Source organism: Pleurodeles waltl, chromosome 1_2 (assembly GCF_031143425.1).
Source record: "Pleurodeles waltl isolate 20211129_DDA chromosome 1_2, aPleWal1.hap1.20221129, whole genome shotgun sequence".
Classification (NCBI taxonomy): domain Eukaryota; kingdom Metazoa; phylum Chordata; class Amphibia; order Caudata; family Salamandridae; genus Pleurodeles; species Pleurodeles waltl.
Window position 1 is genome coordinate 886,072,995 of NC_090437.1, and position 19,662 is coordinate 886,092,656.

General features: G+C 45.0%; 1 protein-coding gene across 4 annotated transcripts in view; it reads right to left on the reverse strand.

Annotated features, from left to right (window-relative positions):
• The window catches only part of ACSL1 (acyl-CoA synthetase long chain family member 1), a 447,768-nt gene extending 433,818 nt beyond the window's left edge, over positions 1-13,950 (reverse strand). Inside the window, exon 1 of one of the 4 annotated variants that reach the window (XM_069199542.1) lies at positions 13,826-13,950. The gene's annotated coding sequence lies outside the window, so the exon portion shown is untranslated. Of the gene's footprint in view, positions 1-13,689 lie in introns of all 4 variants that reach the window. The other 3 variants (XM_069199561.1, XM_069199552.1, XM_069199579.1) reach the window with 3 other exon arrangements.
• Between the last annotated feature and the right edge of the window lie 5,712 nt (positions 13,951-19,662).

Genomic DNA, 19,662 nt, shown 5'->3' on the forward strand with positions numbered 1-19,662 from the left:
GATTCAGAATTTTAGAAGCAGACTCTCCAGGATCCACAGATATTTTGGAACATTTACTTGGAGCTTCATGCCTGATTGTCACATAAGAAACCAGCAGTGAATGAAGAAGTAGGAGTCATTGTTCTGCTGAATATGCACCCGACTGCTCCTCAGCAACATATTTGTAATGAGCACACAGAAAATCCCGTGGCTCTCATGCCTACAGCTGCAGGTGAAAGAATGCTCATAACCAAAGAGTGATACCACTGCCAATCACTGTCCTTGATAAAGACACGTGGTTATAGTCACATCAGGCCAGTCCACTGAAGTACATCGCAGTTTAGTCTTTTGAGCAATAGCAGATCTGAGCAAGCATTTATATGACTCTGAACACTGAACTACATAGTCTTGCCACAAGAAACAAGACCGCATTTTGGACAATTTAATTTTCATTTGCAAAATTGTAGACATGCTCCAGAAAGGTGCACTAAAGGTAGAGAATGTTAAGCAGAATATATCCGTTTGCAGACCCTTGTGCAGAGTAACCAGGATTTAAATTTGAATGCCCATAGTTGCTACCATAGCTTTCACTGTCTTTAATACCTATAAACGTGTCAAAGTGCACAGACATGCATAGAATCCCTTGTAGCGGAAGGGGTCAACTAAGACCTCTCTTTTCAAAGACAGTAAATACTAACTGGAATTCACATTTGTGAGTGATGCAACTGTTAGGTGAATCCAAACTTCTACACCACCTTAAATCTTCAGAACAAAGCCTGGATCGTCCAACCTCGCTATCCGCTTACTGTCAAAGGACTAAACGAGAGATACTTGGCAATTCAGTGTCTGCAGTAGTATCTGGTACCTGTAGAGAAAAAAGCAACTGTCTATTACAGCGCGGGACATAGGTGGCTCCCTTACAGTGCCACCAATCTCTCTGTGCATTCTGAAATCCGTGGTGGTTGGGTTTATTTACCAGGTTGGCACCCTCCACAGAATTATACTTGTGTGTATTTTAACATTTTGACTTACCTATTTCGGATGTGCGACGTTGTAACATCAACCACCGGAGGGAATACTTTGAGTATCTGGTACCTGTGTTTAAGGACGAAGGCAATGCTTGTCATGAGGCCTTTTTAATTACCGTGGAATTCTCAAGATCCTAGAACTCCGGCCTGACACTCCGTTACTATGAGCAGTTATCGATCTTTGGTGTAGCAATTACGAAGTGCACCACAAAACATGCACAAGAAAAAGCAGGCACAGGTAGGCACCCCCCTGTACATTGTGCACCAAACCACATGCTAATGATGACTGCACAGTGGTGGGGAATAAAGAAAGGAAGGGACTGGAGCATCAACCACTGCAGGTGAAAGGTAAGTGAAACAGATGCCTGAGCAGACCTACCAAAAATGAAAATAAAAACACTGCAGCATGTCTCAAGTGGGATTTGGAGAATTTTTAGGTCGTTAATTCCACGCCTCAATTGCTCATCACTAACAAAATTAGCTTCACCAAAAGATCGCACATTTTGGGAACGAAAGCACATGAGTCCAGAACTATGCTGGTAAGACATACTAGTCCATAACAGCAGCAGAGACAACACTGAAAGGAAGAAGGGAAAAGGGGAAAAAAAAAAAAAAAAAAAAGCGCTAAAGGTCACATCTGCTTCTTTTGGGGACACCAAATGTTAATGTTAGAGTAAGAAGCGACCAGCAGTATCATACATGCTTCACCCGGCTACCTCCTTACGGCACCCAACCCTAGCAGTAACTGTGTGGGCAAAAAAAAAAAAAAGTAAAAAGAAAAAACACTACATCCCCTGCTCCCATCTCTTTTTGAAATACCACAATCAGACCTGCTGCACAAATTGACATACTGTCTACCCACTGCTACAATCCATAACCCCTAACCTGCCTCCTGAAACCCATACTCTACACATACCACCTGCCCTGGCTATCCACTTAAACACCACGAGGTGCTGTTCAAGTCAATCCAATAACCCAGTTAACGGTTCAATTTCCAGTCACAGTCCTTGAAAAACAAGCGTTTCCAATGTTGAAGTCTCTAGGTAAGTTTTGCTCCCACATCTCTACGTACTTTACGGATTAGCAGGAACGCACCATGCTGCTCAACAACTATCACCACTGCAACATTTCTCGACGCCCGGAAACAGGCCAATCGCAGACCTGTACCACGACCACCAACCCCCTCCCAAAAAAAGTAAAAAAACAAACATCCACCGACTCTAGTGATCTCAAAAACTACCACCCAATCTCCCTGCTCCCATTCCTAGTGAAGTACTGGAAAAGAAACAATTCACGACGACTGACCAGAACCAGCCATTTGACTCCTCCCAATCTGGCTTCCACAGCAATCAAAGCACCGAAACCACCCTGATCACGGCCACCAACATTCAAACCCTAGTCAACCAAACAGAAACAGCATCACTGATCCTCATCGACCTCTTGCAGCCTTCAACACCATATCCTACCAGACGGTTATTGAAAGACTCCACCATTTCAGCATCCAAGGGGATGCAGTCAGATGGATCACCTCTTTAATCACCAATAGAACCCAGAGGATCTACCTCTCAAACCAAGGAGCTCATCTGCAAACAGACAAGATGGAAGTACTGATCTTTGGCAATAGCAGCAATATATGGAATAAATACTGGTGGCCATCAGACATAGGACCCACACCCACTCTCTCCAACCACACCAGAAACCTTTGAATCATCACTGACAACAAGCTCAACATGAAATCACGGTCTCCTCTGCCTGCTTCCTCACTCTCACATGTTACATAAGATCTTCAAGTGGCTATGCCAACACACAATGCACTGTGACACGGGCCCTTCACACCAGTTGACTGGAGCACAGCAACACCCTCTATGTAAGAATCATCACACACTTCATCTAGAGATTCCAGATCATACATAACTGCATCCAGACTCCTCCTTTGCCCTCTCTGAAAAACCCACATCACACCACACCTCAGGCAGCTCCACTGGCTCACCTCACAAAAGAGATGCCAATTCAGGCTGTTGACCCACACACAAGCCTCTACACAACCAAGTACCCGCCTTAATTAACCACCACCTGAACAGTCAAGAACACTACGCTCCACCTCCCTTTCTCTTGCCCATACTCCCAGCATCTACCGAAGCAGAAGTAGGACGCTCCCTATCCCACACTGCAACAAAGACCTGGAACAGCCTCCCACACAACTCCAGAATTCTGAACAGCCCTCAAGACCTGGCTGTTCGATTGAGCCTCTGTGACCTGCAAGCACCTGGATACCCTATTGGGCGATTGGCAGCGCTTTATTAATCCTGATTGACCAGGATATATAACCTTATTGAAATCAGGTTCTGGAGAAGCTCAACCACCAGAGCAGAGTGGAGAACCTATGATAAAGCAAGGGGGAGGGCAGAGGGAGACAGAGAGGCTATGAATATGACAACTTCAGCTGCTGCTATTCACCAACTCAGAAAACCAAAAGTAACAGAAGCAATGTTTCCTAAGGAAATCCCAGAATCACCGTACCCGTCATGAGGCTATAACCTGTAAACTTCATATCAGCAGACACCGAAGGCCTAAAACTATGGCACCCCACGCGAGAAAACCTCAGGTTAAGAGTGTTGGGGTATGTCAGTGAGCAACAGGGCCTGTCTCTTTCGAACAGAGTGCTCTCTTATTCACACAGATAGCTTTCTTAGGAAAATGTGGGTGGAGAAGGGGAGAAAAGAACTAGAAGCCTTCTATCTTTTCTTTACCTCCATGCAAAGGCATCAACTAATGAGAGGGCCCACCCCCTTCATTAGCTCAAAGCTACATCTCTGTGCAGAATTTCTGGGGCTACATCACCCCTTTCAGTACCACCCAATGTATGGCAAACCAATTCAAATTGAAAAGGCAATCTCTGCTATCCCACCATCAGCTTATCTTCGTTTACACCCATTCTGATCTTTCAAGTATCGAAGTTCCTGAATTTCCTGGGGAAGCGCCAGATAGGAGTAAATAAATAGTTGTATTCATTCACACCATTCAACTTACCTGTTGTTCAATAACTAATTCTACCTTTCTGGAAAAAGACAGTTGATGCGCCTGCCTGAACCTGGCCTGTGGAACCTAACCAGAAGGAACAAGCTTTACCAGAAAGGCGTTTCTTTAAGTACTTAATTACCCAGTTTAAAAATTAATTAACTGGTTTGGGCCCTCTCCTGTCTTTATCCCAAAAAGACGCCACAGTTTCTTCACCAGCTCTCAATCTGCTGGTGTAGAAACTAGTGCTTGTCACTGGGATAGAAGGCAGTTCTGTGAGCAGGTTATGCCATCTTGTTTAGTGTGCAATCTGCAAGTCTGTTGCAGGTTTATCGGTGATTCCAAGGCAAATGTGCCAGAAGAGTGAAATGAAGACTTTACACACTTCTTTTCACGTATCATCATGCCTGGACCACTGGTCTGCAATATTTGAAACGTTACATCTGCAGTAGTTGTTTTGGCTTGGTTTTAAGTCTGATAAAACCGATTTCTCAACTGTCTTATGGCTTGCTTTTGTAATGGAAAGGGTAAAATGTGGAAAGCTTCTATTATAACCTGAAGAGACCAAAACACCAGAACACTTGGCAAGGAAATGAAGACAGCAAGTTCGCAGCTGCGATGTACTGGTTCAAAATATACTTAATCAGAAGACTTCAATGCTCAACTTAATTTCAGAAAGCAAAGTAAACATATTCTTGGCCAAAGAATTGTAATAATTAGCTACTTCTTAATGGGGATACTATCCTCGTGCAACTGTCTGCAGCCAACCACTCTAGGGTACAAGACACAGCTGGCTCCGATTTGGTGCAGGAACACATGCCTGGGGACTGGAGTGTTTCGAGGTCGTATTTAATGTAGGTTAAAAAAAAGTACTGAAAAGTGTAGGAAGAGTAACCTATTGAGACTGAAAGTTAATTTTACCAGGACATTTTGGTGGAGGATGGTAATAACACCAACACCTGAGACAAGCACTGGGTGGACTTTAAAGTAAAGGCTCATTGGGTACAGTTTACAAATAATTCCACGCGATTCTGCCAAACCCTGTTCCATCTCTAGAATTAGTGACTTTACAGCTCAGGGCTTCGTTACTAAGAAACTGGGTTTGACATAATTTTCACTAACATACCAGGAAATTAGCTTTCAATAGTAGCGTTTTCTAGACTTTTCACCAACCAGGGCTTCATCGCAGTTGGCTTTAAATCGTGTCTAGATACCAGTCTACAGCTTCCACGGACTATCACTGGTGATTATACTTCAGTGTGCTACGGATGGAGGGGCCGAATGCCTTAGAAGACAAAGTTGCACTCTATGCAGTGGAAATCCTCCTTTTTCTCGAATATCTGCATCTGTCAGACCCCGCACACTGTAAATCCTTAGCCTGTATGAAATGTCCTCCAGACTGCAGGTCACCAAAGAACAAATCCCTTCTTGTCCCAATCCGTGGAGGTCAGCTTAAAGTGGCCTGGCAGGCCTCCAACCCCATAAGGCGACTGAGCTTCCACTTCCTGGACGTCTACGGATTCACAAATCCTGACTTATCCCGACACCTTAACTTTGAGCTCTTGTTGGTGACATGAATTGCGATTTCCAAAAATTGGGTCGCCTTCTGCTCAATGTTCTCTGGCAAGTAGTCCAATTTAAGATCCTGATGCTCCCTCAGTTCCTCTATGCTCGTCAACACTTCCCATTCCCAACACTCGGCACTGGGCCCAAACGGTTGTATTTGCAATTTCCTCCGGGAAAAATGTTGCTACCGTCTGGCAGAGGGCAGGGCCTGGTAAATGACATACGATGGTGGCCTTGGATCTGCAGATGTCCAGCTCTACTACTACGCATCGCACTTGGTAGGTCATCAATAACAGACAGAGGATGGATCTATCGACCCTGCTTACCAACTAGAGCTTGCACACCTGGGCCTGGAGGTAGTCATGGAGCTGGTGCACAGTGACTCGCTTCTCTGTTCCAACCCCAACCTAACCACAGTGGTTAAGGTGTGGTAGGCTGCACTGTGCTTCATGAAGTGGGATAGGACACCTACACAACTCACCCCCTTGTGGGAAGGGTGTTGGCACCACAAAACTGCCCAACTTGATGGCTTTAGGGGATGAGACCGAATTGAGATCACCACTCTGGGGGATCTCTGGTGGGAAAACCACCTTAGATCCTTCCAGGACCTGAAACTACATTTCTCTTTGGCTAACTCTCAATTTCATAAATTGATCCAGCTGTGTCACACCCTGACTTGCCACCTGCAGGGTCCCACAGCTCTTTCGGAGTGTAACCCACTTGAATCCATGGGTCAGCTTGGGAAGGGGGTGGGGTGATCTCCTGCAGCTACCTTGCATTTGTCATTCATTCCCTGGCTCACTATTCTGCACTCAAGAAGAGAAGGGAGGGGTGTGTGGACCCCTGGAGGAAGCGGATTGGTGTGATGCGCAGGCACCACTCTCCCCCTGAGAGCTCACTATCTCTTCCAGATTACACCTCATCCAACTATCCTAGTCACATGTATCCTACCTCACGCCCCATCGGCTGTGGGAGGTAGAAGAACCACCACACTCCATGCTTTGGTTGTCCTGCCTCAGATGCTGACTTCTTCCATGTGGTTTGGTTCTGCCCAAGCCTGCAGTCATTCTGGCAGGGAGTAGAGGAGACCCTCCCACGAGTCCTGGTGAGAGAAGTGGAATTTACCCCGTGAATCTTCCTGCTGGGAATTGGAGGACCCCAGGCTGAGCAAACTGTGATAGCAGTGGCCACACCCTGGTCACCCACTGGTGGAAACAATCAAAACCCCGCACCCTGCGTGGAGGAAGGGAGTCGACTGATGAGTTGTAATGGAACTGCTGTTGTAACAGACACATGAATGCCCACAGAAACATCATAAGATATGGGGGGCGTAAGGGGCACACTTTGGCTTGGAGGGGGGGGGCTCCTTCTGGGCTGGTAAGGCCCCTCCATTTGAGGTTTCCTCCCCGCTTTTCTGTATGTAATGCTTTACAACAGTCCGTAGTCTCTTATCTAAAATTCAACATAACTGTGTTATCAAACATCTTTGAAAAATCATTTTGCATGTTTCCCATATTGTTTTGGTCTTTTTTTTTTTATCATGGAAGTGTTCTCTGCATTTCTAAATTGGTTGTAGAGTTCTATTTTGTTTTATGTGACTTCTACTGTGCATGAACTGCTTAAGTACTTGTCTTTGATTTAAACTGGACTGTTTTGTGCCACACTACCTGGGATTGACAAGTTTTATTTTATTTAATTTGTGCAACATCTAGAAAGTGGTGGCTTTATCCTTTGAAGCAAACACTTGTCTACTCCAAATAATACATTTTCCTACACAAACCACAACTCTGGCAGCTCTTAGTTCATAGGTTCAATAGCACAGTGCAAAAGTGAAAACTATGAGGAGCATTACAGTGAACCTAATACTCCGCCCCTTTCCACTCTAGTTTGAAAGGGGGATTTTGTGCAGGCTTTCCAAATCATATTGTATCATGATTCGATTAATTCTTGTTACCTCACAAGCTCCTAAAGCATTGCTTGTTGGTCAGATTTGAAGGCTCTCCAGTTTGGTTTACATAAATGGTAGAACATTGTTTTATAATGTGGTAGGAAGCATTTGGTGTCATTTATGAGGCTCAATCTTCCTGACAGTTGATTAAACGGCTGCTTGTTAGATTGCATGCTGGTATGTAGCCTGTATGGGATGAGTAGATGTCCCAGGTGTACCCCTAGAGTCTATTAGGCTGGTGGAGGTGTGCGATTCCATCGGCCTCACTGTGAGGCACCTTACCTAGAGAGAAGAAATACGGAAAGGCTGTAAAGAACCTTCAAGTCCCAGCATCCCTCAGAATCCTGTGTGCAATTCTTTTGGGCATAGTTCACGCTATATAAAACTACACAAACAACAATAAACAGCCAGATTCTGCAAAGGCCCAAGCCGTGATAAATAAGGAGGACTCTTTACATAAAAACATCCATATTCCTTTTTAAATGACCTTTGTCTAGGACTAGGTGTGACTCATCTTTAAGAAAATATTTTAATGTGTTTTTGCATTACCTTAACTTTTAAAAGTATATAATGACCAGAGTTAAAATACCAGCTTTGGGTGATTTTCTTCATATCCTACCAGCTAGGACATTAAAATACCAGACATGCTATTAAAAAAGATTAAAAAATAAAAAATGTACACAGCCAGCTGGAAAAACTAGTCAGAAATGTGGTTGTGGCCATTTAATTTCACCTAGCCAATGTAGCCAAACTGCGGTGCTTCTAGTTATCATCAACTTGACCGGCTCTACAGGGAGTGCAGAATTATTAGGCAAGTTGTATTTTTGAGGATTAATTTTATTATTGAACAACAACCATGTTCTCAATGAACCCAAAAAACTCATTAATATCAAAACTGAATATTTTTGGAAGTAGTTTTTAGTTTGTTTTTAGTTTTAGCTATGTTAGGGGGATATCTGTGTGTGCAGGTGACTATCACTGTGCATAATTATTAGGCAACATAACAAAAAAATATATATACCCATTTCAATTATTTATCATTACCAGTGAAACCAATATAACATCTCAACATTCACAAATATACATTTCTGACATTCAAAAACAAAAACAAATCAGTGACCAATATAGCCACCTTTCTTTGCAAGGACACTCAAAAGCCTGCCATCCATGGATTCTGTCAGTGTTTTGATCTGTTCACCATCAACATTGCGTGCAGCAGCAACCACAGCCTCCCAGACACTGTTCAGAGAGGTGTACTGTTTTCCCTCCTTGTAAATCTCACATTTGATGATGGACCACAGGTTCTCAATGGGGTTCAGATCAGGTGAACAAGGAGGCCATGTCATTAGATTTCCTTCTTTTATACCCTTTCTTGCCAGCCACGCTGTGGAGTACTTGGACGCGTGTGATGGAGCAGTCCTGCATGAAAATCATGTTTTTCTTGAAGGATGCAGACTTCTTCCTGTACCACTGCTTGAAGAAGGTGTCTTCCAGGAACTGGCAGTAGGACTGGGAGTTGAGCTTGACTCCATCCTCAACCCGAAAAGGCCCCACAAGCTCATCTTTGATGATACCAGCCCAAACCAGTACTCCACCTCCACCTTGCTGGCGTCTGAGTCGGACTGGAGCTCTCTGCCCTTTACCAATCCAGCCACAGGCCCATCCATCTGGCCCATCAAGACTCACTCTCATTTCATCAGTCCATAAAACCTTAGAAAAATCAGTCTTGAGATATTTCTTGGCCCAGTCTTGACGTTTCAGCTTGTGTGTCTTGTTCAGTGGTGGTCGTCTTTCAGCCTTTCTTACCTTGGCCATGTCTCTGAGTATTGCACACCTTGTGCTTTTGGGCACTCCAGTGATGTTGCAGCTCTGAAATATGGCCAATCTGGTGGCAAGTGGCATCGTGGCAGCTGCACGCTTGACTTTTCTCAGTTCATGTGCAGTTATTTTGCGCCTTGGTTTTTCCACACGCTTCTTGCGACCCTGTTGACTATTTTGAATGAAACGCTTGATTGTTCGATGATCACGCTTCAGAAGCTTTGCAATTTTAAGAGTGCTGCATCCCTCTGCAAGATATCTCACTATTTTTGACTTTTCTGAGCCTGTCAAGTCCTTCTTTTGACCCATTTTGCCAAAGGAAAGGAAGTTGCCTAATAATTATGCACACCTGATATAGGGTGTTGATGTCATTAGACCACACCCCTTCTCATTACAGAGATGCACATCACCTAATATGCTTAATTGGTAGTAGGCTTTCGAGCCTATACAGCTTGGAGTAAGACAACATGCATAAAGAGGATGATGTGGTCAAAATACTCATTTGCCTAATAATTCTGCACTCCCTGTATAAGCTTTCAAATGCCTAATTTAACAACATTTCTCTAAAAATAAGCCCAATGAGACTAAGCAAATGGCGATCAATGAAAGGGACAATCCAAGAACGTGAGCTGTTTTTTTTTTTTTTTTTTTTTAAGGAGCACCACTCTCCCTCCCCCCCTTCCCCTCCCAGGCATCTGCATACTCCCTCCTCCCCTGCTCACCATGACCAGAATGTGGTGGCCCAGCAGGGAGGCGTCAGGGGAAACTGATGCTGCGCTGGGTCAAGCAAATGGAGAGCCCGAAGTTAGAATGGCCCAAGGGCCATTCTCACCGGGCCTCCAGCCTGGCTTGGGTGGGTGGAGATATGGCCAAGATTAATACACATTACAGTGGCCTGGCTGGGGCCTGCCTAAGGCTCTGTGGGCCAGTTAACTGAGGCCCTAATCAAACAGGCCCACATGTGACCCTGAGGCACCACCACCCCATCAACCAGTTCCCAATTGCACGTCTTCCCAATCTGATCCTGTGAACCAGGTGGTTCAACTTTTTTTTGAGTAGTGAAAGAAATGTATTTGAATTGTCTGATGGGATCCTCAATAGAAAGAGAAGTACTATAGTTTCAAATAACGCTGTAAGTTACTTAATATGAATACTGATATTTGTGCAGGTTTAAGAGCTATTGTTTGCATACAGATGTACTCATAAGACTGAAATTAGTTGCATTCCTCAACCACTTTCAAACAATTACAGGATTTGTTTTTTTTGTTTCAGATGCACCACTTAAGGCAATATGAGAGCTTGGATAGCCAAGTTGAGAAGGATCGTAAAAGGAAAGAAAGGGAACAAAAGAGAATGACCCATCAGTATCCCAAAGACAGATCTTGAAGTGCGAATGCCCTATCACCACACTTGAAAAGGTTTCCGAAGATGTCCAATAGAAACTTGAGATAAATTGGAACTTGGACAAATGATAATATCTGAATTAACATTTTCTGGCACCTAGTTTCTACTCTGGCCAGCGGCCCATGCAAAGCTCAACCAGTGCAGGATTGTCCTGACATTGTTAGCTGCCTAATACATGCCAAAAAGATCTTCTGTCTATTAGCTTCAAGAAATGTTCCAGCACCTGGGACTAGATTTGGGGGGGGGGGGGGGGGGGGGGAGGGAGGAGGAGCAGGCCTGTGCTCTCTAAAGTATCAAGGCTAACATGCATCAAAAAAATTGAGCATTTTCCACATTTGTGCTCGACCTGTTGTAAAGAAACATTCTCACTTCAACTTCAGATGCAACATACATTACTGCTTAATGGCTATTATACCTCATGTAACAAATTCAATGGTTAAAAAAAAAAAATATATATATTTACAATGGAGTCAATTCACACATACTTTGCCGTGAACAAATGAGACTTACACTTGTAGTGCTATGGAAGCCGACAGTACGCCATGAAGGGCACATAAGAGAGGCACTAAACAAAATCTTGATTAAACTGGCCACATAGGTTGTTTGTAGACATTCTAATTCTTCGTACTTCCATTTGACTATACATAGGTTTGTGTGAATAAGCCCGCAGCTAACTTATCTGACGTTATCTCTGTGGCTATTACTAGGTAATGGTTAACCACAGGAGTCTCCGACTGAACTGGTGAGAAAAGCAGGGTAGATCTTTAAGGTAAGCACGCCAGCGCCACACAGAGCCCAACGCTGGCAAGGACCGTGTAAATGGATGCAAATAGTGGGTCACGTTGTTCCCAGTGGTTAAAGGGTAGTAAAAAAAAGTGCTTTGAGAGAGAATATCTGTGCTGGGAATAATATATCCGTATATATGTATTACTGTAATAAAGAGTGGTGATACTAAGCATTGAATTTATTTTATAACAAATACAAAAAATAAAAATAAAAAATAGAAATCGTTTACCCATATACTCAATACAAACGAACTAGAATGCCTAGCTACAGCAACTAAAAAGCAAAAACAAATTCACACCCAACAGGATAGATTAGCAAGAGGAAGAAAACATTAACGCTGTGACGCGAGACAGAACCTAGTAACCCAGGACACAACCACAAACTAAAAATAACCCAGTGGTGAAGTGGGTGGCTAAGGTGAGGCTGTGCAGCACACAGGGTACAAGGGCATGCATGGTCGGAAATCGCTATACATTCGCAATATAGCTAAAACAATCACTCAAGAAAGTGTCTCCAGTTATTTCTGGGGCTCAAACCAACCGGAGGTGCACAAGGAACAACTTACCACATTGTATATTTTATATACTGCTGGCTGCTTTCACCGCTTCAATAGTTACTGGGAGTAGAGATTGCCAGTATGCCGAGAGGGCGTTTATCAAAGCTTAAATACAGGATCAAGAACGTTCACTGTGTTAGCAATAGATAAATCATTGTTAGCAGTTTGAATGAAGCACGACAAACGAAGGGGATACATGTCTACAATAGAAAGTAGTAAAGAGAGGACTTGTTTTAAAACTGTTGAGAATTGCGGGGCTACCAGCCCATGGCACAGAAAATGCATTGCAAATATGCAGTTCTAATTTTAATTGGTGAAAAGTAAATCAATTTCAGAATATGGATCACAGAACTAGAGATCCGACAACTAACAGCTGGCTGTCATATCAGGTAGATGTGTTTGATTTCACACTGCTTCCTCTGATGGTCTCGCTTTACAAAAAGGTTGTAATAAGAAGCGTCGATGCATCTCAGTCACAGGTGTCTAACTATTGGCTCGATGTGAAACTTGTTCCACACAAATGTAAGAAAATCGGTTTTATAACATACATAGCATTGGATCAACCACGTGGTTTGCTTATGCACAAAACAGTGCATACAAAACGAGGGTCGTGAAACGTAAACATGCACGTTTACTACTGGCCAGCTCTACGAGAAATGCCAAGTCCGGGAAAGCACGAGGGCCGAGATATTGTTTACATGAGAACTCCCGCCTATAAAGATACGCGTACCTGAAGCCGCTGAGGATTCTTGTGTTCAAGGCAGACACTGGTCAGAAACAGCGAGGCTGTATGAGAACTAGCTATGCCAGAGCCGGTCACCGAAGACTAGAGAAAACTAGACCGGGCTCGGGGGAACCAGAGTGGAAATGAAATTACTAGTACACTGCAGCAGCGCTTGTGCACAGCTGATGATACAGGCACGGCACATACGCACCGTGCCGCTATGGAGAACACACACGCACTCAGCAGTCAAGAAGTGTTTACACGGTGTCTTCTTTACTCGTTGATACCCAGAAATGACCAGCACTGTCAAAGTAAGCGCGCGCACAAACAACCTGCTAGTACCACAGCCAGAACAAACGCTTCTAGCCCAGCATCTTCACGTACAGGCAGGTACGCTGCAGCTGGGCTAAGCGCACGTCGTAGTAGCAGCAGCAGCAATGCATCCGTGGTGCACGCACGGCAAGCGGTGCAGCCGGGGCGCACACCCACGCTGCTAACACCTCAGCCAGATGAAGAACACACTCCGATCCTATAACCGGAGTAGGCGGAGCACGCCCACTACTAGAACTGCAGCCCAGGTGTATACGTACCAAAAGGATGCTGGCACTAGTGCTGCAGTTAGCGTGCGCACAGTACTGCAAAACACAACAACACAATATTGCACCCAGATTATATACACAGACGCACACTCCCAGAATAGCAGCCATAGTCAACACACACTGCAGGCACAACCGACCCCTCCCCCACTGCAGCTACGGCCACAGCTATCAGCACAGCAACCTTCCTGTTGACAGCCAAAGGCACTGAAGACAGGGTGAACGCAACACAATAACAGCTGCGGGCGGCTACAGTTGCAGCGCACCGGGCTCTAGACACACTCGCCTGCGGCGCCCGCACAGCCAATTCCAACGCACGGACCCTGCTCGCCACCGCAGGCTCCAGGACGTAACCCTCGGGTAGATCCCCGCACGCTCGGCTCGCTCTAACGCCCTTCTCACCTCCCGGGGCGGCGGCGGCGTCGGTGGTGGGAAGCGCGAGGCGGCGGCAGCCCGGCACATATAAATAAGAAGAGGATAAGGCTGCTCGCGGAGCTGCGGCGTGCCTTGCGTGCTGCGTGGGCCGCGCAGGCGCAAACACTGCCCCGCCGGCCACGCCGCACGCCCTTTACACGGCTGCCCCGCTGACCCCTGCCCCTGGCCCATGTACGGGCACAGTAGGCTTCTGCTGCTTCACCGTTTGTAACAAACTCCGAATTGGAACTCTGAAACTTGAGTTTTGTTGGCAAATTCTATCCAGCACATGGACTTTTAACCTGTTAGTAGTGTTTCCGGCCCGAAATGTAATTATTTTTAAATTTTGGAAAACTGGGAAGCATTCTTGGTCAATACATCGCTAGACAAGTGGCCCTTGACGCAATGACATGGTGTAACAGCAACCAGTGACCCCCTCATATAAAATCCGAGGTCGAAGTGGGCGGTGTCTAAGGGGAACGACTATACCAATCTTTTTTAATTTCATCAAAACAGATCCCATTGTTTTAAATCCTTTTTTTTGGTTTAACAATGACAGGTAACAGGTGGATGTTTAGCAATCACAGTTTAGAGGTGACGGTTTAATACAAACACCAGCCCGTCGAGTAGTATCCAAAAAGAGATGGAGAGTCACTTCTTATTAAGAAAGATGCTACCAACCAAAAAGCATAGCAAGACTTCACATAGAGAGGCAATGTCCAATATACACTATATACAACTTGAAATGGTGTATAGCAGATGAGCTCAGGTTTATACAGATATGAAAATCCAATTAATAGTAGCAGCTATTAGTATTAGTAACTAAAAGTAACAGCTAATAGTAGCAGCTATTAGTATTAGCAACTAATAGTACAGATATGAAAATCCAACTAACAGTAACAGCTATTAGTATTAGCAACTAATAGTAGCAACTATTAGTATTAGCAACTAATAGCATATATGCCACCAGACCCTACTCAAGTGGAAGACTCCCCAAAATGGCTTTATTTTAGCTATCTCCTACCTAAAATTGCTTTTGATTCAACAAATGTTAATGGGGAAAACTAAGTCCCCATTTTTTTTTTAAAAGCTCCCTCTTCGTAGTTATAAAATGTTGGTAGGTATGGTGAACTAGGTGAAGGGGAAGGAGGTATACTCTGGTGAGCTAGGGGAAAACTGGAGATCCAGGACTCCAGATAAGGCGGCTAGGGCAGCGAGCTGTAATACAGGGTGAGGGATATCCCAGAAACGTTTTAAGGCATGGGCAAAGTGGCCAATTGCCCAGGCCCCACCTTCCAAGGGGCACCCCGGTAATGTGACCTTTCTATCACTCGATCTCAACTTAGTCCATTTTCTATATTGCTTCCTTCACGCAGGCTTGAATTAGCAGAGCACAGGTAATACAAGTCAAGGCTATTCTGAATAGGGGCCCAAAAATATGTTTGACCCAGGGCCAGTTCTTAACACAACAGTGGCTATCCAATTCGAAGAGTCTGGTAGTGAGGGCACTCTTCAGTTGGTTGAGTGAGTGGGGGGCTATGAGGAGTAGGGAGTATTAGGCATGGACTTCTCGGCCAATCAATAGGTTGGCTTCTGCAAGAGTTGTGCATCCTAGGCCATGGCCAGAAGTTTTGTCATTGTGGAAGAGGGGAGAATCCAGGGGTAAGCTCACAAGACTGATAGATTTCTACTATGGACTCCGTTAGCCTGACTAATAATCTGTCCCATTCTAGGGCTATTGGTCGACGACAGAGGCCCTTTGCTTCCTCCCTGTGTGTACAGCCAAGGCCTCGACACTGGGCCATACACCGAATGTCTGTCGCCAGGCCACACTGGAGGGAGGTAGCAGGCTTTTCCATTTCACAGTGATAGTGCATTTTACAATGATTAGGGCCTGATCGCGGAAAGGAGTAGTCTTTTTATGCTTCTTAGCTCGTTTGTGAACACCCAAGGCTCCAACCTCCCATGTGTACACCCTTGGCAAATCTGTGATTCTTGCTAGCCTCGGAGTCACCTTGGTTTAGTACAGGCGCAATCAGCAGCAGTTCTAAACCATATGTTTAAAATCTGCTGCTGGGGTATCGCACCTGGCACAAAAGTCTGAAGGTTTGCTGAAGGTTATACTAAGCCATTTGGGGCAAAGGTAATCCCTTTATAGTATATAAAACTGTAATAAGTTTAGGAAAACATTTCAAGTGATATTTCATGGCTTTTCCAGTGATCTTGTCCACACTTTGTCTTGCAAGGCTCTGCCAAATATGTCTATCCAGATCTCTCTCAGGGGTTGGAGAGAGGTCTGAATATGGGTAACCATGACTCTTATCAGCCAAGTTATGTTTGCGGCCATTGTATGTAGAGTCTGTACAAATTGGTAGGTAGCTGGCTCTGATTTTTCCACAATCTCTGTGGCTCAGAGGGTGCAACACAGAAGACCTAATAGGAGGAACTGGCCATCATGGAGGTCCGAGAACAGCTGGAGTTGTCCATCTATGAAGAAGTCATCAAGTGTGATGATTCCGGGTTGCTCCCAGAATCCTTATCCTCACCTAGTTTGGTATCCTTGTTTTTGGGGAGGCTGAGGAGAAGAATCATAGGAGCACTGAGGGGTGAGGGAAAAGCTATTGGTAACCCGTAATCCCCTGACCAGGCACTCAAAGCCCCCTGAATGTGGCAGGGGTGTCTGCCCTGAGGGTAGGCTTCTGGGGCTGCCAAGACATATTTCATGCTGGGATGAACCCATTTGATCGCCATGTATCAAGTAAGGGACATCAGTTGAATATGATTGGCCAAGATCTTGCTCAGAATTTAATAGTCTGGATATAATAAGGCTATGATAGGATGCTAGTTCTGTGAGATATTATTTAGGTTTTAGTAGGGAGACAAAGAGGCCGGTGGAAGGGTGGAGACCAGGGCCGACTTTAGCCCTGGTGGCGCCCAGTGCGACAATAATTTTTGGCACCCCCCCACCCATGACCTCTTCCTTTTAACCAACATTAGGAATATATACTGAAAGACTGAGGAACAAATGCATAAATCCTAACTTATTTTATGCAGTTTGCATGTAGCTCTTTGATGACAGTTCATAACAGTCACTGTTCTATATTAGGTTTATATCATGTGGACTATGGTAACAAAAGGATATCTGTGACAGAAGCAGTAATCCACTCAGATATCCAGATAAAATTCAGTTCAGTGATCTGCACGGTATCCGTTCTTTGCAGCAGGCATATTAACCCTCTGTGCTACTTTACTACTATATGGTGAGTCAAAACTCGGATCCCTCTAGCAGGAACATTAGTCACAAGAGTTATTTTGACATTTTTATTACTGCCTGAAAACTGTACAAGGAACTCTGCAGCACATGATTTTAATCTGTAAGAAATTGTTAAATACAGCGCCAAGACACCCCGTGAAACCAGCTCACCCTCCGCAGGTAGGCACCCAGTGCGGACGCACCAGTCGCACTGCCCTAAAGCCGACCCTCAGGGAGGTGTCCAAATTCGAGTTATGCTTCATACGACCTGTCTAGTTTTTTTTTGTAAATTCTGTTTATTGCTATTTGAATAACCAAGTGAGAGCGCAGCCACCCTTCTTCTTACAACATAATGAGGCATACTGGTCCGGATACATAAGACAAAGTTGCAGGACCACCGTCTTGCATCCCTTGGGGCCAGTGAATGCACATGTTCATACATATGGGAACATACAATGACATGATTTCTATTGCATAATGACATATCCTGTCATGTCCCCACCCCTACCGGGCTTCATCTTGTGTCCTCCCTCAGGGGCAGGGGCGTAGCTTGGTCAGTAAGAGTGGGAAGGGTGGGAGGAAGGGGGCTTCAGATTTTCCACAATCAGACTGGCATGTATTGTGTAAAACAATTTATTCAACAAGCAGGGTGCATGAGAGGAGCTTAAGGGGCAATGGAAAAGAAGAGGAATGCGGATTGGCAGGAGTTCTAAGAGAGAAAAAATAATATTTTGTAAAATAACCATTATTTGTTAGGCCTTTCAAAGCAGGGAGTGAGCGTGTGTGATTTGTGTCTGTGTATCTAAACATTACTGCTGAAATTCGACTGACATCTCACAATACTCGACTGAAAGCACCTGTAATCATCTACTTATCAGAAAATACATTTATTAGGGGGTTTACGACCCCACACACCCCCTGAAGCCTGCTCAGGGGTTGGATTCCTCTGCATTGTTTCATGAGCCACGCACCTTCTTGAAATTCCTTTGGCAGCCTGGAACCTGATGCACCAGTTTTTCGGACCCTGTACACCAGTCTAAATTAGCGTTCCATGCTCTCAACGTTGGAGGTTTTTCCTGCCCTTTTTGTCTGATGATGACAATCAGAACCTTTTACAAAAAAGAGGGTGTAGCGGTACAGAGTCTGGTCCCCCCATTTGCCCTGGGTCGTTAACTGCAGGGTGAACTCTAGAGTGCCATCCAGGACCCCAAACGGCCAGCGGCCTATTCCCCTCCCCCCCAGGTATTCTTGAATCCTTGGGCAAGCCCAGAGCGTATGCAGCAGTGTGCCTTTTTGCCTACATCCCCTCAGACAGAGGTCTGTGTCAACCCTTCCCATGCAGAGGAACCATATCCTTGTGAACTAAGCTTTGCGGAGTATTTTCAGTTGAATCAATTTAAACCCAGCCCCACAAAGCCACCTCTCAGGAGTAACAGCATGCAGCCTCACAAGTCAACATTTTATAGCCTGCCCAGATCCCTTTCCCGTTTTCCCTGAGACTGTCTATGAGGTAAGGCTTCTGTGTAGGAGGGTGGAATAAAGGTGGTGCACTGCATGGCTGGTCACAGCTGTCCCAAAACCCTATACTCCAGGGGTGGCTCATCTAGGGCCTCTTGTAAGGCCAAAGCATGGTCTGGCAGGAGACATCTCATCTTCTGGTATCTGATGTACTGACCATCCAAAATCTCATATTTCCCTTGTGTTTCTTCAAACAGTATCATCACCTTTTCCCCGCCAGATGTCGTCCACCTTAGAGATTCCTAGGACGTCCCATTTTATGTGGTCCTCTATCACTCACAGTCTCTTCAAGACCTCAGAGACCCAAAGCAGGGTTTCTAGAGTGAGCTTGCCCTTTCGTCCTAGGGCTTTGGTTGTTGTATGCTAGATCCCGAGGGCAGCAGCTGTGGGGGTTGACAGATATGCCATCCCTTTCTTCTCAAACAGGCATCAAACACAGCCCTCCAGCTTCATGGCCCATCTGTCCACATCACTGAGGGTTCCTGCTGGTGCATGAAGAACCAATCATTAATCACTTGTAATTACATTGCCCAGTAATAAAGGCATGGATCAGGTAGGGCAACTCTGTCTTCAAACGGTTTTCTAGTGAGGGAATGTTATGCTACCCTCTGTTTTCCACCCTTTCATTATAAGCCTCCCATAACATCCATCACTGCCTGAAAAAATCCAACCAGGACTTCAAACCGGGTGTTTTCCAGGGAATACAGGAATTTCGGCAAATATATCATCTTATATAGAGCTGCCTTACCCATCAGTGGAAATGGTAGTATCCTTCTCATAGGAAATCTAGGATTTTCAGCAGCTTCTCCCACACAAATAACTCTTGGTCCTTTGTAATGAAGATCCCTAGGTACTCAAACCATTGAGGTTGCCAAGCCGGGGGACCATGCCAGACCCCTGTCTTTCCATCTCGGACAGCAAAAATGTGATAGATTTGTGCCAGTTGATTTTGACCTACTTGCCCACGATATGTGCAATGTGTCCCCCTGCAGGATGGTCTTGTATGCCTCCCAGAGGTGAGATTCAGAGTCAGCCGAGCCAGTGTTCTCTGCAA